This window comes from Neomonachus schauinslandi, chromosome 9, assembly GCF_002201575.2.
Source record: "Neomonachus schauinslandi chromosome 9, ASM220157v2, whole genome shotgun sequence".
NCBI classification, from domain to species: domain Eukaryota; kingdom Metazoa; phylum Chordata; class Mammalia; order Carnivora; family Phocidae; genus Neomonachus; species Neomonachus schauinslandi.
The window spans coordinates 63,320,386-63,327,296 of NC_058411.1; the positions used below are offsets into that span (position 1 = coordinate 63,320,386).

At 43.6% G+C, this 6,911-nt stretch overlaps 2 non-coding genes across 2 annotated transcripts; one reads left to right on the forward strand and one right to left on the reverse strand.

The window, feature by feature from the left end:
• Nucleotides 1–1,691: 1,691 nt before the first annotated feature.
• LOC123325743 lies at nt 1,692–1,798 on the forward strand. The gene has a single exon (XR_006540601.1). It is a non-coding gene; the product is annotated as a U6 spliceosomal RNA (small nuclear RNA).
• Nucleotides 1,799–2,888: 1,090 nt separating this feature from the next.
• On the reverse strand, nt 2,889–2,995 carry LOC123325744. The gene has a single exon (XR_006540602.1). It is a non-coding gene; the product is annotated as a U6 spliceosomal RNA (small nuclear RNA).
• Between the last annotated feature and the right edge of the window lie 3,916 nt (nt 2,996–6,911).

Consider the following 6,911-nt stretch of genomic DNA (forward strand, 5'->3'; position numbering starts at 1 on the left):
AGGAGGAACAAGACTGTAGGGGAACACAAGAGTTTGGAGAAAAGGACAACTGTGTAACAGAAATAAGACTAGAGTAAGGAAATCTAAGATGTTAAAAATTTGAATGTCTCTAACACTGGATGAGTCCTACTGGATGAGGCTTTCAATAAAGGGATAGCCTGACAGAAAACAACATTCAGGAAATAGCCAGAAACACACACACACACACACACACAAACCCCCTATCAGTCTACCTTCAAACAGGAATGAGGCTGGGTGGAGCTATTTTTCTTATCCAACTGATTGTACACAAGAAAGTGTGACTGAGGGGTATGTGGTGAGGGAGGTGGGACCTAGAGACCCAGCACACAGGACAACATTAAATGGCTCCGGAAGAGCCTCTCAGCAGTCAGGAAACAAAAACACAACATCAGTCTGGCCTAAAAATAATTTGTTAGCGCACTTTAAATTATGGAAAGGATAGAATGATCCGAAGATTCAAACAACATCCACCCTCTTCAATCATTTCTTTTCCCGGTCTTATTCTCTCAATTTTCTTCCTTGGGGCACAGAACTTGGGACACCAGGCGCCTTGGGCTTAGGTCCTTATAGCTCATGAGCCATGGATGAAAACCAACCCCACAAGCGAACCGCCAGACCCGCTACCTAGACAGCGTTCATCACTGTACACTAAATTGATCCAATGAAAGATTTCCAGGAAACTATAACGGAGGGTCAGACTGATGACCTCCCCTGAACCCACTGCTTCTGCCAGATGTTACACACCTTACGTTGAGATGCAGTAAGAAGTAACACAACCTACCAATGAAGCCCGCATGGGGCCGAAAAAAATGGAACCAGGATCTAATTAGGCCTTTGTAGCTAACTAAATTTTCAAGAAACACGGACGAAAGAGACACAAGTTAAACAACATCATCGGTAAAAAATGAGCCAAATGCAAGAATTGTTATGGTCCACGGGGTAAATACCCCGTTTCGCCAATGAGTCCGTGGCATGAACAGAAATGGGAGTTAGTAAGAGGATAACAGAGACCTAGCGATATCGCGACCAAATACAATGTGGGACGGGGTCTCCTGTAGGTACATATGACAAACCAACAATAAAATGTATCTTTGAAACAATCAGAAATTTGAACGGAGAGTGATTAGGTGATATTAAGTAATTACCTTAACTATTGGAGGTGTGATAATGGCGGGTGATTTTTTTTTTTTTTTTTTAAGTACTCCTCGGAATAGTTTAAATGGAAAACGTGCTCTAAAAGCGTGGGACCGCCCGGCCAGCCCTCTTCGCACCACGGCGGCCTCACAGCCCGCTCACACCCCTCTCGCCCGGCCCTCGAGGTGCCCTGCGCACAGGCGCTTCCGCCGCGCTCGCCACTCCCGGCATGCTCCGCGGGCCCAGCGCGACGGCCGCAGGCCCACAGTCCCAGGCCTGGGTCCCGCGAACGGCCCGTTACCCAAGGTGCTCCGGGCGCGGCGCTCATTTGCATATACCAACCGACAGGGAAACTCGGCAGGTCGTCGCGGCCCAGCGAGCGTAGCGGCAAACGTGCGAGCCTCGTGGGTGGCTCCGTGTCAGCCCAGTTCCCCAAACGTTCCGTGGTCACCGGGGAGGCGCACGCTTCGGTCGCCCTAACTAAGAGAGGTGAGAAGCCGCCGTGCCTTATATACGTGGTGGGGGGAAGATGTAGCGTGCTCGCTTCGGCAGCACATATACTAAAATTGGAACGATACAGAGAAGATTAGCATGGCCCCTGCGCAAGGATGACACGCAAATTCGTGAAGCGTTCCATATTTTATGCAGCTCCACCAGTGAACTGCCACTCTACGGATTAAGCACCAAAAATGGTTTTTGGAAAAGTTCCGGAGGTCTCCTGCGCCTTTCATTAAGCATTCCCTCTAGCAGCTACTAGCCCAGCACACCTGCGAGGTTCTCCTTGGCCTTCCGCGGAATCCTCCCTCCTTGGAGATGAGACTTGACCTCCACGGCCCCCGGGCATCTTCATGGCTGTCCGTCACGTTGCTATTACTAAGTGACCTAGGCAATCCTGGTATCTGCATCCGAACGCTCGTTCTCATTCGTTAAAATCTGTTTTGGGTTTGGGCAATCAACTTTCCTCTTAGTCAAATTTTCCATCACAGAATCCGTCTGATTTAGGCAAACCAGCATTTCTGAGTGCTCCTTAGATGCCAGGTGAAAACAGGCATACAAAAGCGGTCTCAGAAAGACTCGTGAAAGCAGATCCGAATGGGCTTGACGCTTCTAGCCAGTGCACTTAGTCCTGGAGCTCTAGGATCCACAGGCCACCAACATTGATCTCATCCGGTGTAACCGCTACTCCTTGGTAAAAGTCCCTGCTTTAATGCAGCTCGCAGTGACACAGAGCGTTTACACTCAGGTCTAAAACGACCGATGAATGTCACATCGTAGGCGCAAGAAATGTGCACTAATGTTGCTTCCTTCCTTTAACAAGGATTCATTAATTTAGCCATAATTTAGCAATTTAATAATTTAGAAGTGATTTTGTAAGGATTCATGGACCAACTCATGTGCTAGTGTTCTACTACCCAACAGAGGCAATACTCTTGGCGCCTCTGGAGTTTATGTTGTTGAGGGAGACAAGATCATACGTTAAGTCTATTTCAGAATTTCTAAATTCTGTAAGGAAACACAAGTTGACATTTTCCATTTCCGAGGTATGTACAAACGACACGTTTGCACGTATATTTCCACATGCAATTCAGCTTCTTTCACAGGCCATAGACTGCTCTACAGGAATATTTTTCTAGTAAAATGTCACGATTTCATTATTCAAGTATTCCTTGAATACCGGTACCGTTTCCTCAGAGGTACTGCGCGAAGAGTGGCAGTTCACTGGTGGAGCTGCATAAAATATGGAACGCTTCACGAATTTGCGTGTCATCCTTGCGCAGGGGCCATGCTAATCTTCTCTGTATCGTTCCAATTTTAGTATATGTGCTGCCGAAGCGAGCACGCTACATCTTCCCCCCACCACGTATATAAGGCACGGCGGCTTCTCACCTCTCTTAGTTAGGGCGACCGAAGCGTGCGCCTCCCCGGTGACCACGGAACGTTTGGGGAACTGGGCTGACACGGAGCCACCCACGAGGCTCGCACGTTTGCCGCTACGCTCGCTGGGCCGCGACGACCTGCCGAGTTTCCCTGTCGGTTGGTATATGCAAATGAGCGCCGCGCCCGGAGCACCTTGGGTAACGGGCCGTTCGCGGGACCCAGGCCTGGGACTGTGGGCCCTGCGGCCGTCGCGCTGGGCCCGCGGAGCATGCCGGGAGTGGCGAGCACAGCAAAAGCCTCAGTGCGCGGGGCGCCTCGGGGGCCGGACGAGCGGCGGACGAAGGGGCCGTGAGGCCGCCGTGGTGCGAAGAGGGCACAGGCTGGCGCGACTGAGGTCTCCCTCAGGGCTTGTGAATCGGTTGACTTGCTGAGCCACCGGAGCGCGGTGTCGAGCGTGGGTCCTCCAATCAAAGTATGTATGTAACGTCACCGATATTTCAGCCGTGACACAGGGGCCTTATGCCAGTTCCAGAAGACTTTGTTGAAATAAGCTCTGCGTCCAGCCCTCCGGGAGATGCCTGCCAACAACCTGACCACTCCTCTCGGAACACGGAGCGTCACACTTTAGTTTGCCCCGGGCTCAGTGAGCCCCTGCACGTGTGTCGTGCAGGGCTCAGTGAGCCCCTGCACGTGTCTCGTGCCTGAGTCCATTCTGCGCAGGCGCCACAGGGAACCGGGAAGGGCCTGCAGAGGAGCCCGGATGGGTGGCCACGCCCTTCACAGGTGTCTTCCTCCAAGGTCGTTTTGGAACCCGGCCTCCAACCCGCTAGAACACTGAAGAACGCGGTTAAGCGCACCTGTTTGACCTGAAAGGTGGATTCGAGGAATTACACTATGAGAGTTGGACTGGAGAATCATTCTTGTACTTCCTTACACTTCCCGCACCCTAACCCTAGCTCTGTTACGACACAAACACTCAGGACAGACCTACTTGCAGGGAATACTGGAATGTTAGTATTAAATATTTGATTTTAACTAGTGCAGGGACCATACTGCTCAAGTCATAGCCTTGTGTATTGTGAAATGACGGCCACAGGTGAAAGCCTCTGGTATTGAAGTGGTTACAGTACTCTATATATTGAAGTAAAATGAAGGACATAGGTTTGCCGGCGTTGTGTTAAAATGGCATCCTTAATAAGGAATATGGTATATTTACATATAATAAGTGGAGTTTTGCTTTTTTCTTCAGTCCGTGATTGTCCTACCCTTTCTCCGAAAATATGACACAATATTTTGAAGTAAAAACCTGAGAAAGATCAGTAATATTGAGAAGTTTTTGAATTGGTACCCAATTTTATGTTGTATTAAAAGAAAGTAGTGTGAAACCCTGTGAAAGTTTCTGGTATTGCTGGGACAAAAATAGAGAAGAAACAGCCTATAGAGATTGGTAAACCTATCTTTCCCTTTGCGTATTATTATAATCCTTTTCTTTCACAGCTTTTGAAAAGTAATAAAAACACTGTGTTCTTCTCCCCCTCAAAAAAACTAGGCGAAAACAAGATGCCTGTTGAGTTAAATTGCCCAATTACAAATAAAATATGCTTTGATATATTTCTTCTAATGGCTCGTCTTTCCAATAAGCCGGTTCTGATTTCAAAGCTATTAAAAAATAGTAAATTGATGTTCAGTTGTAAGATTTGAAGAAATATATAAAAACCTTTTCATGTTCTTGCTCTCTTTAGAAACCTTACAACCAAACAGTTTATTAACGGTTACATGGTTACAGGAATCTATAATTGGAAGGATGGTCAGCGGTCCAGGGTCATGAACTTGAGGTCTCTACCAGTTGTAAACTCCTTCAGTCAGGCTACACTGCAGGATGACCACGTTTAAACACTTTATATTCTAAAAAAAAGTGTTGACATATACAGAACAAAAAGTTGTATCTTCACAAGAGATCAGATCTTTTGGGAGAAAAAAAATCTTTATAACGGCTTTAAATTATCAGATGTCAGGGCACTACTGAACAATGTGCTATTAAAGAGCTAGAACAGAATTTCTCAGGCGACTTATGTTTGACCCCTTTTAAAGCAATAAATTCTCTTTAGACCCTAGTATTGCTGAAATTCTATTTTTGTTGTTGTTTAAATATGTATAAACATAAAACTGGGCATAAACTCCTTACTCTTACAGCTGTTATAAACTCTAAAACCAAAGCAGATTTTCAAATTAAATACAAAACTACAAATCAATGCAAGCCAAATTAACATTAATTTATTGCAGTAGATGATGTGTTTGGCTGAAACTAAATCACCATTGTTGGTTTTGATAGGGGAAAGATGTAGCCTCAGGTTCAGTTCTATAGTCTGTTTCTGTGTGGTGACAACTGCAGAGAGTACTAATTCATGTAAGTAAGCTCTGAAAAAAACAACCTTTGTTTGCAGCCAAATTACACAGATTATACAAATTATACAGAAACTGGAACATACATTTTTTTCTTATTTTAACATCTATGAAATCAGGATACAGTAGACGGGCACTGACAGTCTATGAAATAAGGTAGTTCAAGAAAATCAGGCCTCATACTTAACACTCTGCTAGTGAGAAATCCTTGAATGCCAATATATTACTTGATGAATCTAAAGCTGTATTATTTATTTCAACAAATGGAGTTAGCATAATAATATAATTGAAATCAGCACGAAATGTATAATCAAATTTTGCTGAAATTTGAAACAAAATATCCAAAGTTAGTTTTCAATTCTTAGAAATATTTTTTAACATTTTTGTTTGTTTTACTTCAGTCCTGACTCATAGACTGTTGAAGATAAAGACAGAATTAGGCCTCTCATAGTGTTTTATTGTATATATGCTTGGGACTATATTGGCTAATATTTCAACAATTGTTGGCAAGATAGAAAAGAATTAACAGAGAATCTGTATAATCAGAAATGCCCTCTCCCCCCCAAAACAAGGCAGACAGGTTCCTACAGCAAAACAAGTCTGACACAGATATCACAGGCCTTGTGGTTTTTCAAACAGACTAAGCACTATGTTTGCCATGAATTAGGCTTGAGAATGCAGAGTTTCACAGAGGCAATTAGTATCTCATTTACACCATTTCATAATTGATCATAAATCAGATTTTATTATTATTGCTTCCACTCTGTTTTCAATTTAGAATATTCAAATTACCATTAAATCTTTATTTGTATAGAATGTCCTGAAAGCATTTGGCTTTCACTTGGTACAAATACATCATTTATATTGTTTAGTCTGCCTCTGTTCATTTCCCATTAGCCTCTACAAAATGGTACATTACTCAGTGGCATGTCATTTTCATGATGTGAAATCAAAGTATTGATTTGTTAAAAACATAAGAAACTAAAATCTTGGTCATTGAAAATGCTATTTATATTATCACTAGGAAACAGAAACTTTGCCTTCATAGACAACATAAGTATAGTGGCAGGCACTGGCCATTGCTACCATTTAACTAGCAAGACACAACAACCAAATATCAGCCGGTTATATACACTGTCACACTGATGGTCCCTTAGCTCAGTAAGATGAAATGGCAAATGTAAATGCAAATTCACTTTGGAATCTCATGGCAACTTATTCCAATGTGTCAGATTCTGCTTATTTCAATATTTTAATTATCCCCCCAAAAAACAGTTTCTTTTAAAAATCCTGTAGAAAATCCTTTGACCCTTAAGAATCTGTCTGAAGACTCCAAGAGATTCCAACAAACTAAAAGACAACCTACTGAATGAGAAAAAATACTTGCAAATGACATATCTAATAAAGGGTTAGTATATAAAGAACTTACACAAATCGACACTAAAAAAAAAAAAAACCCAAATAATCTGATTTAA